Here is an 18,030-nt window from a genome sequence, read left to right on the forward strand (position 1 = left end):
CAAAGGAAAGTGCAATAAGGTGCAACTTTATCCCTGTGACTATCCAGGGTAGCTAAGTGCACAGACACACAAACAACGCTGTTATTAGCATAATCAGTGGAGCGGAGGAACTTGAAGTGAAGGCTTAATGACTAAGAAGTTAGACTTTGGGTATAAACAACTTTCAAACAAGCTAGATAGAATGGTTGAATGTGAAACTTACTGATGTTGGGCCAATTTCCCCTAAATCATAAGAAGTGATCACTAACACCTGGTATCATCACAAGAAAACTTAAAGCAAAAGCAATTTTAAAAAGTAAATCGAAGAATGCATATCTTCTGAATCAGTTATAAGCATACATGGAAAGAGCACTTGAGGACTATTTAGCAATGTGATTTATTATGGGTATAGATGATTCATTTTTTGTCTTAAAGCACTAAGTGTGATTGATTGATTAGGGCACTTCAAATCAATGTACACTATGAAAATCATTAACATAAAAAAAGGAAAAATGGGAAGACAGCAGTCACTAATATTGTTCAATTATATACTTTTATGCAAATATGTATTTAGTGCTGTCTGCCAATACATACATAGAGAATTTACTCTACATAAATATATCCTGGAATAGTCATCACACACTGCACAGCATCTGTTTGTAAGCCTATACTAAGTGCCTCACTGCAGTTACTTGCTAGGTTATTCTTTTTTGAAAAGAAGGAAAATATTACTGAGAAGAACTATTGATTTCATGTGCTCAATAAGGTTCAGAACACAAAATCGGTGTGGTTTGTATTGTGGCTGCTCAGAATACTAAAAATGTTGACAGGCATGCATGAGCTAATCTTCAGAATGCCTGTTCCCTGGACTCCATTTTATCTCTCAGGACTTGCAAATGTTTTTCCTTGGGTCTTATGAGAATAGTGTAGAATTTGGGAGCAGAGATGCAGCCTAGCAGTCCTGCACTGGAGACCAAGATGGAAAGACCTCCACAGCCACCATGACCTTCCCCTTGGTGCTGTAGTAGACGGGGAGGAAGGTGACCCAGACACTGCAGAAGGCCAGCATGCTGAATGCCAGCAACTTGGCTTCATTGAAGGTGTCAGGGTGGTTCCTGGCCAGGAAAGGCAGAGTGAGGCTCCCCAGGGCCAGAGAGAACAGGTATCCCAGGACACAGTAGAGGCAGTGACTGAGCCCATGTTGCACACAATGATGATGTAGCCATGTTCAGAGTGTGTCCGTGTCAACAAACAAATCTGGGAGAGGTTCCCAGCCAGATTCCACAGAGAATAAGTTGGATCAGGATGCAGCTGGGAATGGTGAGATCAGGTGCCCCTGACATCAAAGGCCGCCTCATCCTTCTCCCGGGCGCAGTCATCTTGAAAGCTAGAATCACGGTAATTGCTTTGGCTAAGACAACGGAAACAGCCACAGTGAACACCACTCCAAAAGTGGTCTGCTGCAGGAAGCAGGTGGCTCTTCAATGAAGAGCGAGGAGCAGAGGAAACAGAAGGCCAGGGAGATGAGCAGGATGTAGCTGAGGGTGTAGTTATTGGCTCTCACAACTGGAGTGTCGTGGTACTTCACAAAGACCCCAAGAACAAGAGCTGTGTTTGCAGAGCAGCTCAAGGACATGCAGGCCAGAGCCATCCCCAAGGGGTCTTCATGAGTCAGGGAAGTCACAGCTTTCTGGAGACAGCCAGTTTGCTCTATGTTGGCATGATGAGCAACTGGACACTTCACACACTGATCCGCATTTGGTGAGAAATACAATAGTGTCAGTGAGATTTCATCAAGTGTCCCTCCATTCAGAAGCTCCCAGCCCCGAATCCAATACCCTGGGCAAACTGGGCACATTTTCCCTTTTGTTCTTGAAGATGGTGAGTAGTAGAATTCTGTATTCACATTTTTGAGTTAACGTTACTATCTTCCTTAATGTCAGGCACACATATTTATTTTCTCACTTCTCTGTTGCTTATTAGTGACACCCAGCTCCTTATCACACAACAAAGACAAAAATATCTACTCTCATAGCACATTAGTGTGTGTATTATACTCAATGTGCTATAGCAAAATGCCTGAGACTGAGTGTTTCATAAAAGAAAATATATACACTAGAGCAGATGTCTACATGCAGGCAGTGGACACATGGGACTGCTAAGGGTAGCTATGAATGAGGCCAACACAATCTTAAGCTGATTTAAAACACCATGTGTTTGTTTTGTTTTGTTGAAGTTTTGGTCACTTTTTTGTACTGTTCTTGAGCACAAACTTTGTAGAGGATAACACCATTTGACAATGTGAAGACATTTGCCCCTCCTAAATAGAAGGTGGGATGGTCAAGTGCAAACAGCCAGCTGATTTTGTGTCTTCTGTATGTTGTGTGCTCTCTTGTGCTGTCTACTCACACGGAGGTACAGGTAAGCAATTTCCTAAGCAGTGTTTATAGTGACTCCATCCTGTTTTTGAAGGTGGATGCATCATCACCTTGTATTCTGGTTTCATTTCTGTTGCTGTGATAACACACTCTTACAAAAAGCAACTGGTAGAAGAAAAGGTTTATTTCCTCTAACACTTCCAGGTCACAATCCTTCATCGGAGGTCGTCAGGCCCGGAACTCAAGGCATCAATCATCCCGAAGGTAGAACTGCTTGCTATTTACACAGTGTTATCTGTGACCAGGGGACTCACAGACGGGAGATGCAGCAGAAACCATGGAGGAGCCCTGCGTGCTGCTTCTCTTGCAGCTCATCCTCAGCTAAGTGTTCTATACAGTGTGGGGCAATCTGCCCACAATGGGCTAGGTCCTACATCAATTAACAGTCAGACTCTCTTCTCAAGTGGGTCTAGGCTGTGTCAAGTTTGACAGTTCAAGCTAATGACGACAGTCCATTCACTGTCAACTAGACACACAACATCACTTTAAACCAGACCCTTACACTCCCTTGTTCCCAAGATCTAATGTTAATAAACTCTAAACACAAAACAACATTAAAGTCTCAGTCTTTAAAAATTCCAACACGTAGCCACACACAGTGGCACATGCCTTTAACCTGAGCATTCAGGAGGCAAAAGCAGGTGGGTCTCTATGAATTCAAGGCCAGTCTGGGCTACATAGCAAGTTCCAGACCAACTAGAACTGAACACTGATAATCTGCCTCAAAAGTACTTTTTGGTTTGGGTTTTTTTGTTGTTGTTAGTGTTGGGGGTTTTTTGTTGGGTTTTTTGTTTGTTTATTTGTTTGTTTTTGAGACAGGGTCTCCCTGTAGCCTCATCTGGCCTGGAACTCACTATGTAGACCAGGATGGCCTTGAACTCACAGAGATCTACCTGTCTCTGCCTCCCTGTGACCCGGATGTTCCTCTGATAAGCCATGGTCCCACCTCCTTCCCAGGCTCTGCAGGAGTCAAGCCATTAGATAGTGGAGCTGCTGCCATTTTGGAGCATGGATGAACACTGAGTGAGAGACCAGGGGCAGGAGACGGATGGCACAGGCATTTCAAATATGCAAAAGGAAAAGCCTATAAGAATCTGTGTTTTTGTAAGTCACCCCCTCCCAAATGTCATATAAACGATGCAAAATTCAAATAGGATGCCTTATGTCGGTTTGTTAATCCCTGTCAGCACCGGGCGACCCTAGAGTCATCAGAGGGCATGCCAGCAAGTCTCCCAGGGAAGGAAAAGGGAAAATTTAGTGAAACACGCCCAAGTGCTGGGATTAAAGGTGTGTGCCAGCACTCCTAGCTTCAAACATATCTTTAACACTTTAAAAAACTCCAAGCTCCCTTTTTTTAAAAGAACATTTTATTATTTTTTTTTTGTTTATGCCTGTATTGCCTGTTGTCAATCTCTTCCTGATTTACCTTTGGTGATTTGAATGTATCTAGAAATTTGTCCATTTATTTTATGTTTTCCAACTTAATGGAGTATAGTGTTCTTCATGTACTCATTTATCGTGTTCTGAATTTCTTTTCTGTGCCTGATGCTACTGATTTGGGCCTTTTCTTTCTTTCCTTTGACGTCTTGGGTTAAGTGTCTGTCAATCTTGTTTATCTTGTCAAAGAATCAGCTTTTAAATTCACTGATTCTTTATATTGTTTTTGTTGTTTCTATTTCATTTATTTTTGCCTGGTTCTTATTATTTCTTCCTATTTACTGGATTTGAGTTTGGTTTGTTCTTGTTTTCCAAAACTCTTGAGTTATACCATTAATTCATTTATTTGTGCTCTTTCAGATTTTTAATATAGGAACTTAGAGCTATAAATTTCCCTCTTTAGGCTGCTTTTATTGTTTCCCAGAGGTTTGGTTGCATTGTGGTGTTTTTTTTTTTTTTCACTTATTTCCAAGAATACTTTTTTTTTCTTTCTTGATTCCTTCTTTGATCCATTCATCATTCAGCAGCATGTTATTGAATCTCCACGACTTGTAATTTCTTTTCTAGAGACTATTTTCTGTTGGTTTCAACCTTTACTGAATTGTAATCAGTAAAGTAATGTGCAGGTATGTGTTGAAATTTTTAAGACTAAGGCTTTTAATGTTATCATGTGTTTAGATTGTATTAACATTAGGTCTTGGGAACAAGGGATTCTAAGGTTCTTGTTTAAATTGATGTGTTTGTGTCTGACTGACAATGGTTGGGTTGTTGTCAGTATAAACTGAATGTGGTCATGGTGCTATTCTAAGCTTTTTGTATTTGTTGAATTTTTTTGTGTGTCCCCATATGTGGTCTCTTTTGGAGAAATTTCCCTGGGCTGCTGAGTACAATGTGTATTCTTTGGTGTTTGTATGAAACGTTCTGTAGATGTCTGTTGGGTTCGTGTGATGTATGATGTCATTTAATTCCAATGTTTCTTTGTTTATGTTTTGTCCAAATGACCTGTCTATTGGAGATACTGGGGTACTGAAGTCACCTACTATTATTGAGTTAGGGTTAAGAAGTCTTGTACTGTGCCTTTCATGAAATTAGGTAGGCAAAGGTTTGTGAGTATATGTTTAGCACGATATCATCTTTCTGATTAATTGCTCTGATGATCAGAATGAAGCAACCTTCGTTATCGCTTCTCAATTTTGGTTTGATGCCTACTTGTATGTTAGGATATCGACATCTGATAGTCACGGGTCCCATTTTCTTGGGATCCTCTTCCCCGTCCTTTCACTCGAAGATGGTACGTATCCTTGAAGATAAGATAACTTCATTGTTAAAAAAAAAAAAGGATGAATTTTGTTCCTTAATCCATTCAACTAATCTTTGTCTTTGATTGCTGAGTTGAGGCCATTAATGTTTAAATTTCTTCTTGAAAGGTGTGTGTTGATTGATGTCATTTTGTTGCTGTTTTGGGGGTTTGTGCTCTTAGTCCTATTGTGCGTTTCAGTAACTATGGCTCCATTAGTTTCCCTTCTGTCGTCTGTTGGCTGTGTTTACTCCTCTCTTCAGTCCACATTACTGTTGCCAGAGTTCTAGTAGGACTGGTTTGGTGGACATGCATTCTTTTCACCTTGTAGAGACTTGGGTCTGCTGGTGGGTGACGAAATGATTGAAGGCAAAGGACCCAACTCTCAGGTGCAGAAAGGCAAGCTTGAGTCTAAGGGTGGCTCTTTACACCTAACAATCAGGGTCAACCAAGGACACAGCGTGCAAAACATAAATCAAAGTTCAAAGTAAATTGTTGCTTTTCTTTTCTGTTACTAACCAAACTCTCTCCCAGAGCTCTAGTCCGTGAAAAAGGAAAACACAAGCCCATCCACTGTCATTCCTACTATAGGGCAGTGTTCTGCCCTATGACCAGAGGTGGTGTTCCACCAATGTCCAAACAGCCTCCTGTTTTCAGGAGACAGCTGGACTCTCTCTTGTCTTTGATTCACCTTCTGCAGAACTGAGCTCCAACATCTCCCCCTTTTTGTTTAGCAAGGTTCTGTAACATAAGGCCGACTATAGCAGCACGATGCAGAGAAATCACTTGGTTTCTGGAGGACTTCTGCCAGACTATAAGATACGAGAAACATAACAATTATTAATAAAAACAGAATAGAATACATTATGCTAGAAATCTTAAGTTGATTAAATGGATTTAGCTTCCCTAAACCATCTGCAATTCCTTCCAAGAGATTCTGACCAGAAATAACTTTCAATTGACTAGGAAAAGTATGAGTAATATCTGCCTGTCACTTCAATATCTCCTGGGTCATACAACTATGATTTAACAAATGTTTTTTAACCCAGTCCCAAGGGAATGTCATTGAATTCCAATGTAAATATGTAATACAAAATTGAAATACATTCCAATCACACCTCAACAATAGCTGTTTTTGTAAACTAACAATCTGACTTCCTGACATAACTACAGCAGATTCCAAATCTGTAATTTCAGCACTGAGAACACTATCTTTGTCTTTGAGAATTCTGTAACTTTTCAGAGTCTGAGTGCCATTGTTGCACGAATTGTGCGTTCTGCATACTCTGATGTAGGGCAACTCAGCTGTTGCAGCAATAGCAGTAATAGCAATAATCCCCAGGACAGCTGCGGTGATCAGGCCAATCATTCTTTTGGTTCTGTATTTTGCATTTTCAAGACAATGATAAAGCATAGACACCGAGGGTGATTCTTCCCACAGTCAATCAAGCTGCACAGGCATCCAAACTCCCACATGAGCACGAAGTATGTATAAGTCTGTGTAGTATAATTGGAACACTGGAATTTATGCAGATATACAGAGCACAGTTCTCACAAGTGACAGATCCTTCTGTCTGATTCCATTTAATCAATCCAATCGATAGCACATAAGGTAATCGAACACAAGCCATAGTATTACAAGAAACATTCATAACAAATGATGATTCAGTATTGTTATTAAAGTTATTTTTCCATATTTCCCCTCTCCAAGCCCATAACTATGTAGAAGCAGTAATCAGTTTCCAAAGATGTTCTTGAGTGGCTCCTTCGTAATGAGGAGAGGATGAAAACATCCCCCCACCATGCCAAACCAACCCTTCCATGGCATTGCTTTCACTGGATATTAAAGAGTTATTTTCTTGCGCTGGAGAGATGGCTCAGTGGTTAAGAACACTGGTTGTTCTTGCGAAAGACCCAGGTTCGAATCCCAGCACCCACATGGCAGCTAACAACTGTCGGTAACTCCAGTTCCAGGGGATCCAGCAGCCTCTTCTGTCCTCCGTGGGCATTGCACGACATGGGTGCACTTACCTACGTGAAGGCAATACACATATACACATAAAATAAAATAATAAATTAAATATTTTTAAAAGTTATCTTCTTTATGCCATCCTAACTTTACCCTCCTTTCTTGTCTGAGCGAAGCCCACAGGGCTCCAATCAATGACGCTTCCATAGGAAGTACTAGCAAGAACTCGGACTTCCAGTCCTCTGCATTGTTCCCAGTGTATCCAAGCATTTAACTCTGAGACTACTGGGGTCTGACAAGGAGGCATGGGAGGTGGATAGAAAGCGTGATTAGTACTATTATCTTTTAATCCTTTTCCTACTAAAATATACATAGCCTTTTTACTATCTCTTTCTGTGCCATTTATTAGAATAGATTGCCAAACATGATGTGTTCCCTTCAAACAGTGCTCTTCAGCACCTATACAAATAGGAGCACCCTGGATTCCTACTATATAAGATGTATTGTCTGATCCTCATGGAAATAAAGGACCCTGATTATCATAAGGGCCAGGCACCCAATTAGAATCATTAGTGTAAACTGGGATAGTGGGATCTTCCCAGTAAACAGTGCGATTTAGAGGTGGGTTTGGAATATAAGCCCAATGAAAAAAATTAGTAGCAGTAGTCACCTGTACAGTAGTTATTGCAAGCATACTGTCCAGGTTTGTTTCTTCATTGCCATGACAAAACACTCTGACCACTACCAACTTGGGAGGAAAGGGTTTATTTAGCTTACATCTCCCAGGTCGTAGTTCAACAGGGAGCCCAAGGTAGGAACTGAGGGCAGGAACCTGGAAGCAGGAACTGGAGCACAGGCCATGGAGGAACGCTGCTTACTGGCTTGCTCCAATTCTCTGACTCTGCCGTCCACAGCACACTGACTGAGCTCATCTCACAGACCCAGGCGAACTCCATTCCACACCTGCCGCTGTCCTTGGTGGTCGTCCCATGGTCCCGGCATCTCCAAAAAGCTGGGGTCACCACTGAAACTGAGGCTACACCTTCACCAATGGCCTCTTCTTGCCTCTTGGAGTGCAAAGCCTCAGATTCTCTCCATGACCCCTTCAGTCCTGGGGTCTTCGCTGCAACTGAAGCTGTACTTTCACCTATGGCCTTTCCTGGCCTCTCAGAGTGCCAAGCCTCAGCTGCTCTCTGTGACCCCTTCACGCTTTCAACACCAGAACCATGCAGGAGATTCTTACACATTACCAAGCCCTGCTTCCAGCTTGAAATGGAGGTGCGGGTTCCCTCTGTGTGCTGACCCTGAGGAAATACCTCCCAGAAGACTGGACCTCACTGATGCTGATCTCTTGTTAGTTACAGCTGATTTTTCAGCCCCAGCTAACCAGCATCACTTGTCCCAGTAAAGCAAAGGTTTTGTTTCAGGTTCTGGTCTCTTCTTAATCACAGCTGATTCTTCAGCCCCAGCCGACCAGAACCCACAGATTCTCAATCTAAGAGATGGGTGGTGTTAGATAATGAACTCTCTTAGAGAACTGCTGGAGATATCAAGCCATGGTTTCAGATTTTCCCTGGGTCCTAAGGTTGAGTTTAGCTGCAGAAGAGAGGCACAGAACCATGGAGGCTATAGAGCCAAAGGGCAGGATTGGGTCTAGAGAAACAAGGAGGCATACTGGCAGTCTGATGGATAGTTTGTGTATTAGAGTTCTAAAAAGAAACAGAACCAGTAGAATGAATATATATGTATAGAGATTTATCACCTTAGCTCACAGGATAGAGTCTGAGTAGTCCAACAATGGCTGCACCATAATGGAGAGGCTGAGAATCTGTAGTCGCTCAGTCCACAAGGCTGGATGTTTCAGCAGTCCCAATCTGGCGCTGAAGGTCTGACAAATTCCAAAAGATCAGCTAGTCTTCAGTCTACGGCAGCAAGATGAACTCACCAGCAAGAGAGAAGGCAAGCAGCAAGAAGCCTGGCATTCTCCTCTGCCTTGGTCTTTTATACCGGCTGCTATCAGAAGGTAACACCCACATTTAGGGTGTGTCTTCTGGCTTTAGATGATCGAATTAAGAAGATCTCTTTCATTTCAGTTAATCCCAAATCCAATCAAGTTGACACCCAGGATTAGCCATCACACATACCTAAAAATAAAGTTTCAGGATTATGATTTTGTCCCAGACGTTGAACCACGAGATCACCTTTCTTGGCTAATTTCTTCAGTTGACCCCATGTGGGAAGGGCACAAGAATTAGTAGAGAGCAGTGGTCTGGCCACTCTCCGTGTAGTTGGGCCCAAAGTAAAATGAGCCATTCTTTCAGTGTCCAGGTCAGGATTGAAGCGTGGGCATTAGTTCATCTCGAAACTTTATGAGATGAGCTGGAATCCAAAACTGATCAGGGCCTGTGGAAATATAAGCATAACCTTTTCCCCATTTTATTACATGTGCTCTGTGCCAATTGTTTGTAGTCATATCCTTTTACCATGTAGGCTATAGAGAGTCTGTTTTTTTCTTTACACAGGGCCAATGCATTTCTGCAGCTGTAAAACCCTAAGCACTGCAATTTCAAAAATTTAGGGTGAATAAAGCATCTAATAATATACATCAAGGAGAGTTAGCATTTCCCCCTTTTTGTTTAATTAACATTTCTTTCAGTGTTCTATTAGAACATTCAGTAATGCCTTGTCCCTGTAGGTTGTATGGGATTCCAGTGACATGCTTAATGTGCCATTCAAAGAGAAATGATTAAAATTTCTGAGATAGATAAGCTTAAGCATCATCAGGATTTTTGTTGTGGTTTTTTGTTTTATTGTTTTTTGTGTGGTTTTTCAGTCTTTTTGAGACACGGTCTCCCAGTAGCCCCAGCTGGCCTAGAACCCACTACATAGACCCTGCTGGCCTCAAACTCACAGAGATCCACCTGCCTCTGTCTCCCAAGTGCTGAGATTAAAGGCGTGCACCACCACGCCAAGTGCATTATCAGTTTTTAACTGCTTAGGAACTCCCATGATATTCATGGCTTCTTTTAAATCTAAGATTACAGAAGAAGATTTTTTTCATTTGGTAACACAGTTGCCCATTGAAAAGTGGCATAAGTATCAATAGTATGATTAGTATGATGGATATATTGCAATTTTTTAAACATTTTGACATGCATGACATCCATTTACCATATATCATTAACTTGTGACCCTTGGGGGTTAAGACCATTAGGCAAAGGACTGTTGTTAATTGGTTGACAAATGTCACATTGCCTTGCAGTAGTCTTAGCCAATCTTTGTGGAGTGTTGAATTGGTGAACCAACACTCTCCAATTAGCGTATGTGTCTCGATAAAAATTAATTATATCAGAATGATTATTACAAAGATACAGTTGATGTAACATTTTATCTATTTTTTATTAGTATCTATTATAGGTCTAGGAAGATTAGTATGAGACGTGAGTAATAAATAGTGGAAATTGTCTTTGAAGTAACAAAGATTGCAACTGAAGAAAGAGATTATATAACTCATTATTATCAGGATACATATAAACAGTGGATGTATGTTAAACAGTAAATACTGTATATTGAGAATTTGTAATAATATTTAAAGCTTGTGAATAATCTGTTAATGCCATAATAATTTGGCCTTTTGTACTGATAAATACAGTGTGTTTTGTAATCTGTGTATATATATTTACCATCAGTGTAACCTGCTAGATAAATTTTATTAGCACCTGTAAATAAAGTTAAGCTCTGTGAAATAGGCTCTGAAACGATAATTATATCTAAAATAATATTTGCTAATTTAAGAAATTGGGGTTTTTTTGGTTTTTGGATATAGGTTAGAGAGTTCCCCAATAAAATTGTTTAATGCAATTTGTAATTCTTTATTAACTTTTAACAAACCTTGTTGTTCATCAGTTACTGGAACCACAATATCTGTAAGATCTACTCCTACCAATGCTCTACAATGCAAGCATCCCTTTAAAATAATTTGTGCTATTTTATCAACATATATAGTTGTTAAATAAATTAGTCTCATAAGGATTAGATTTAATATTAATGAAAGCTTTAATATAGTTTTGTAACAGTGCCCCTTGAGCCCATAATGGTCTTAAGACTTTGACATTTCATATTAGCATTTTTAAAGGCTAAGGACTGAAGCAAAATATTTTGTATCTTAGGTTGAGAGATAGTTTTGTTATGGCTGTCCAGAGTCTAGATAAGAAATTAGTATATGGCTACATACCTTTAGACAAGAAATAAACTGACCAGATTTAAACAAAGTTCATCAAATGAAACTGTTTTCTTTTGGACTGTCCCATCTGGTTTTAGGAGGCAAAACCTAGTTTTTCTTGAGTCAAATTATTTTGTTATGGGTAAAGCAAAACACCAAAAGTGACATTTGTATAATACAGTGAAACATAAAGGACATCTTTTTGTAGTTATGGGTAACTTTAGTGCTTGTTTGTATCCATCTAATCCAAGACTGTGACTGGGGGTGTCGTACAAGTCAGAGAAGTGGATTTAAAAAGTTGTTTTGACTATAACAGTAATTATTATAACAACACCCTGTATTTTTTTTTGGTCTTTTTGAGACAGGGTCTCCCTGTAGCCCCAGCTGTCCCGGAACTCACTATGTAGACCAGGCTGGCCTTGAACTCACAGAGATCTACCTGCCTCTGGGCATGCGTCACCATGCCCAGCTGGCTGCTGACTATTTTTAAGGTTTTGGAATAAGAAGCTCAAGATGAAGGTTGTGGTGTCAGTCAGTGTGCTGGCTGACACCTCCACACAGTTCCTTGTGTGCAGCGAACTTTGTGGCATTCCTCCAACTTGCTTGTGACCTTCCAAGGCAGCTTGTCTACTTATATTTTTATAACTAAACAAGTCCAATCTCTTTTCTTTATATTGTTTGCTTCCCTGTGACCTAAGAGGCCTTAGAGCTTTTTGACATTTTGAGTTACCATTTTTAAAAGCCAAGGTCTGTAGCAAAAGATCTTATACCTCAACTTGTGAGACACCTTCAGCAATGGCAGCTTGCAAACAAGACAAAAAATTTGTATATGGCTCCTTAGCTGACCGCATAATTTTAGTAGATGATGCTGAGGAGTGTTCAGAGCTTGCAACTTTATCCCATGCCCTAAGACAACAAAGCCTTACTTGTGAAATGGCAGTGTCATCATACTGAAGTTGCCTGTCAACTCCAAGCCATGCTCCAGACCCCATTAACTGTTCAGCTGTTATAGCAACATTGTTTTCTTGATTTTTCTGAGCCATAGTTACAGCTTCATCTTGTCACCAAGTTCTAAATTGCAAGTAAGTTCTGCCTCCAAAACTGCTTTAGCCAAAGCTTCCCAATCAAATGGTATTAATCTAAGCTCTGTAACAAGACCTTGTAAAAGTCCTCTAACATAACTAGAATGCATCCCACAAGTAGCCACTGCTTCTTTCATTTCTTTGATAGTCTTAAAAGTTACAGGAGTATGAGAAAATTGTAATTCCCCTTCTAGATAGTCTTCATTTGGAGGAACTTGATTAACAGTTACAGGAAAATTAAAAATATTATCACAGAACATTGTTTATAGGATTTTTAAAATTCTTCATGTTTAAGATCAGATTTATATTTAGCCAGATCTTTTTTCTTTTTTTCTTTTTTTGGGCTTTAAAATTTCACACAATATTTCCCAGTCACATCCAGACCCCCTACCTAATCCATACCTCCCCCTCCCCCACAAAACCCTATGCACTCTGCCATACATACTGAATCCTATTCATTCAGGTGTTTGTACCCAAATGTCCTTCAGTGTAATTGTGTACACTGGAGTCTAGTCAGCCCATTCAGTGGTTGTATGTAAGTCATACTCTCGCTCACCCAGCAGCAATTAGTCTCAAATAGTTCTCAATCTAGTGTGACCCACCACCTATTTCTTACCTCCGCTTTGGGCCCTTGTTTAATTGAGATGACATGGGTCCTGTGCTCAACAACACTGCTGCCACAGGTTCACATGAGCAAGTCTCCAGTGGCCTGGAAGCCTCCACCTCCCTGTGTTCTTGAACCAGCTCTGGATCTTACAGTCTTTCTGCCTCTTCTTCCACAATGGTCCCTGAGCCGCGGGTGGGTGAGGTTCCATATAGGAGTCCCATCCTACACTCTAAAGTATCTTATTCTCCAAAACTTGGCCAGTTGAGGCCTTCTGTGTGCATTGCACTCTGATGTACATGGAAGCCTCACTGGTGAGAGTTGAGGGATATATTAGCCCTCTTTCTACCCCTTACTCCGCTATGTTCCATGAGCCTTGGTTGTAGGAATTCGACTGCAGATGTATAACCTAGTACAGGTGTATGTTCTCTATGGATGACTAGATGCACAACTCTGCAGTAGCCTCCATCTGTTATAAAAAGAAGCTTCTTTGATGAGTGCTGTACGGCATGTTTGTCGCTCTAAGGAAGGTCTGTTCTATCTGGCACTGTGTTCTGTACTAAGAAACTCCTAGGTATACATATGCATTAATGTTCAGACACCCTACGTGCATATCTCATAGGGTTTCTAGGGCATCACTTTTCCCTCTAGGTTTCCTAGCCCCCCGAGATTCACTCATCTCTACTCTTTTGTCTCCCATCCAGCCTCCTTCCTCCCTCCCTTCCTAGTCACAGTGCCCCCATTATCCCCACCCTCCCCCAATACCCCTTGACTCCCACCATCTTTCCATTCCTGACTTCCCTCCCTCTCCCACACCATGGTCCCTTGACTGCCCCTCCCACCTCTCCTCCCTGATGATTACTCACATTTTTCCACCTCCCTCAGGTATCATCTGTTCCCTACTATGTCCCTCTTAAGTTGTTTCTTTTCCTTTACCTCCTTGTATCCTTTCCCTTTACCTGGCTCCTGGTGTTACAACAGATATTATATACTCACATATAAGGGATTGTTGCTTCAATCCACAAACGAGGGAGAACATATATCTCTTGCTTTTCTGCATTTGTTACTTCACTTGGTATAACACTCTCTAGCTCTATCCATTTACCTGCAAATTTCATAATTTCATCTTTTCTTACTGCTGTGTAGAACTCCATTGAGTAGATGTACCACACTTTCATTAAACATTCGTCAGTTCAGGGACAATTATGTTGTTTCCATTTCTTAGCTGTTGTGAAGACAGCAGCAACAAACATGGATGTACAGGTATCTCTACAATATGATGAGTCCTTTGGGTATATGCCAAGGAGTGGTATCACTGGATCATATGGTAGATTCATTTTTAGTTTAGGAGTTCTCCACACTTCTTACCATAGTGGTTGCATGAGTGTGCATTCCCACCAGCAGTGAATGAGTGTTCCTCTTTCTCCACATCCTTTCCAGCATTTGGAGTCTTGATCTTGATCCTTCTGTTCTCTTGATCCTGGCCAATCTGACTGGGGTAAGATGAAATCTTAAAGTGGTCTTTATTTGCATTTCTCTAATTACTAAGGATGTTGAGCACTTTTTAAGGTGCTTCTTAGCCATTTTTATTTCTTTGCTTTAGAGCTCTGTTTAGATCTATCACCCATCTTTTTATTGGGTTGTTTTGTCTTATTTTTTCTGTTTTGAGTTTTGTGTATTCTGGATATTAATCCTCTATTGGATGTGTACCTAGTGAAGATTTTCTCCCACTCAGTGAGTTTTCTCTTCCATTCCCTAATTGTTTCTTTTGCTGTACAGAAACTTTGTAATTTAATGACATCCCGCTTATTGATTTTTGAACTGAGCAGCTGGTGTCTGGTTTAGAAAATCCTTTCCTATTTCGAAGGGTGCTGCCTATGTTTTCTTCTAGAAGTTTCCAAGTTTCAGGTTTTATATTGAGATCTTTGATCCATTTGGAGTTGACTTTTGTGCAGGGTGAGATAAGGGTCAAGTTTCATTTTTCTGCAGGTAGAAATCCAGTCTTGCCAGCACCACTTGTTGAAGATGCTGTCTTTCCTCCATTGTGTGTTCTTAGCACCTTTTATTGATTATCAGGGGCTGAAACTATATGAAGTCATGTTTGGGTCTTCTGTTGTGTTCCATTGATCTACGTGTCTATTTTTGCACCAGTACCATGCTGTTTTTATGACTATAGCTCTGTAACATAATTTGAGCTCTGGTATAGTGATCCCCCCAGCAGTGTTCTTTTTGCCCAAGACTGATTTGGTTGTCTGAGGTCTTTTGTGATTCCATATGAATTTTGGGATTATTTTTTCAAGCTCTGTGAAGAATGTCATAGGTATTTTGATTGGGATTGCATTGAATCTATAAATTGCTTTTATTAAAATGGTCATTTTCATAATATTGATTCTACCAATCCATGAGCATGGTAGGTCTTTCCATCTCCTAGTGTCTTCCTCTATCTCTTTCTTTAGAGTTTTGAAATTTTCATTGTAGAGATCTTTAATGTCTTTGGTTAGGTTTATTCCTAAATATTTTATTTTGTTTAGGCTATTGAGAATGGGAGGGTTTCCTCTAGCGCTTTCTCTGATCGCTTGTTATTGGTGTATAGAAAGGCTACTGATTTTTGTAAGTTGATTTTGTATCCTGTCACTTTACTGAAAGCATAAATCAATTCCAACAGTTTTCTAGTGGAATATTTTTGGATCTCATATGTATAATATCATATCAGCTGCAAATAGGGATAATTTGACCTCTTCTTTTCCAATTGATACTCCTTTAATTTACTTCTCCTGTCTTACTGCTCTAGCAAGGGTTTAAAGCACTATATTTAAAAGGAGCTGAGATAGTGGACAGCCCTGTCTGGTTCCTGATTTTAATGGGAATGCTTCCAGTTTTTCTCCATTTAGGATGATGTTGGCTATGGGTTTGTTGTATACAGCTTTAATTATGTTGAGGTATGTTCCCTCCAGACCAGTTCCTTCTAGGACTTTTGCCATGAATGCATGTTGGATTTTGTCAAATGCCTTTTCTGCATCTATTGAGATGACAGTGTGGTTTTTGTCTTTAAATCCATTTATATGTTTTATTGCATTTATTGGCTTACGAATGTTGAACCATCCCTGCATCTCTGGAATAGAGCCAACTTGATCATGGTGGATGCTCTTTTTGATGTGTCAGTATGTGATTTGCAAGTATTTTCTGGAATAGCTTTGCATCTATGGTCATTAAAGATATGGACATATAGTTTTCTTTTTGTTGTGTCTTTACCTGGTTTTGGTATTAGAGTGATACTGGCTTCATAGAAGGAGTTTGGAAGTTCTTATGTTTCTATCTTTTTGAATAATTTAAGCAGTATTGGGTGTAGATTTTCTTTGAATGTCTGGTAGAATTCTGCTGTGAATCCATCTGGGCCTTTGGCTTTTTTTAGTTGAGAGGTTTTTATATTACTGTTTCAATTTCCTTATTTGTTATGGGTCTGTTTAGGCTGTTGATCTCCCCTCTGTTTAACTTTGGTGGTGGCCATAATGTTAGGAATTCACCCATTTCTTTTAGGTTTTCAAATTTAATGGTGTATAGATTTTTAAAGCATTCCCTTATATTGTTTTGGATTTTTTTTTTGGTGTCATGATGTTTCTCTTTTCATCTCTGATTTTGTTAATTTGGATTTGCTCTTTCTTTCTTTTGGTTAACTGGGCTAAGGGTCTGTTTATCTTGTTTAACCTTTCAAAGAACCAGCTCTTAGATTCATTAATTTTTTGTAGTATTTTCTTTGTTTCTATTTCATTAATTTCTGCTCTGAGTTGTGTTATTTATTCTCATCTACTAGGTTTGGGGTTGGTTCGTTCTAGCCTTTCCAGAGTCTTGAGTTGTATTGTCAAGTTGTTTACATGTGCTCTTCCTGATTTTTTAATGTGGGCACTAAGAGCTATAACCTTACCTCTTAGGACTGCTTTTAGGATGTCCCAGAGGTTCTGTTGTGCTGTGTTCTCATTTTCATTTGGTTCCAGGAATACTTTTATTTCTCTCTTAATTTCTTCTTTGACCCATTCTTGATTCAGGAATGTGTTATTTAATCTCCATGAGTTCCAGAATTTACTAGAGCTTCTTTTGCTATTGAGTATAAGCTTTATTGTACTGTGGTCTAATAGAAGGTGTGGAATTATTTCATTTTTTTTGTATTTGTTGAGATTTGTTTTATGCCCCAGAATGTGGTCAATTTTAGAATAACTTGCATGAGCTGCTGAGTAGAAAGTGTATTCTTTGGTGGTTGGGTGGAATATTCTGTATATATCTGTTAGGTCCATTTCATATAATATGTCATTTAATTCAGATGTCTCTCTGTTTATTCTTTGTCCAGTTGACCTGTCTATTGAAGAAATTGGGGTATTAAAGTCGGCCACTATCACTGAGTTGGTGCCAATCTCTGTTTTATAGTCCTGGAATACTGATTTTATGAAATTGGGTGTTCCAGAGTTTGGTGCATAAATGTTCATGATTGTAAGAGCTTTTTCCTTTACACTTACATATTTAGGATTACATGAAGGAGAGTAATATTATTCAATTTTCCCCTTTTTTGTATTGCCCATTTCTTTATTTCCTTTAAAATTTCCTTATATTGAGATTTAGAGATTTTTATCTCGTCCTCAGAAGATGAAGTCTCTGTCTCATTAGACTTCTTAATTGTCTTAACCTGAGGACTAGCCTCAAGCTCCTCATATAAAATCTTAAGATCTCCTTCTTCTAATTCTGTAGATCACCCTTCAATAACCTCTAAAGGCATTTGACGTAAGGAAAGGGGGAGTAGTAAGTCATACGCAGAGAGATGCCCCTGACGATTTTGTCCTTCCTTAACATCTCACCTTTTATTAAATTATTTAATAACAATATACTTAGAAGAAGTATTTCATTACAACAGTGTTGACATATTCAATAACAGTTTCCAGAGCTAAGATGCATCTCTTTCAAAATTGGCTGTAAATTTTTAGGTTTACAGTTGAATTATTACAGTTATACAATA

General features: G+C 39.7%; 1 pseudogene; it reads right to left on the reverse strand.

Moving 5' to 3' along the window:
* Positions 1 to 827: 827 nt before the first annotated feature.
* Positions 828 to 18,030, reverse strand: part of LOC103737376 — a 30,939-nt pseudogene continuing 13,736 nt past the window's right edge.

The sequence above is a fragment of the Nannospalax galili genome, unplaced genomic scaffold (assembly GCF_000622305.1).
Source record: "Nannospalax galili isolate Female #2095 unplaced genomic scaffold, S.galili_v1.0 scaffold77, whole genome shotgun sequence".
NCBI classification, from domain to species: Eukaryota; Metazoa; Chordata; class Mammalia; order Rodentia; family Spalacidae; genus Nannospalax; species Nannospalax galili.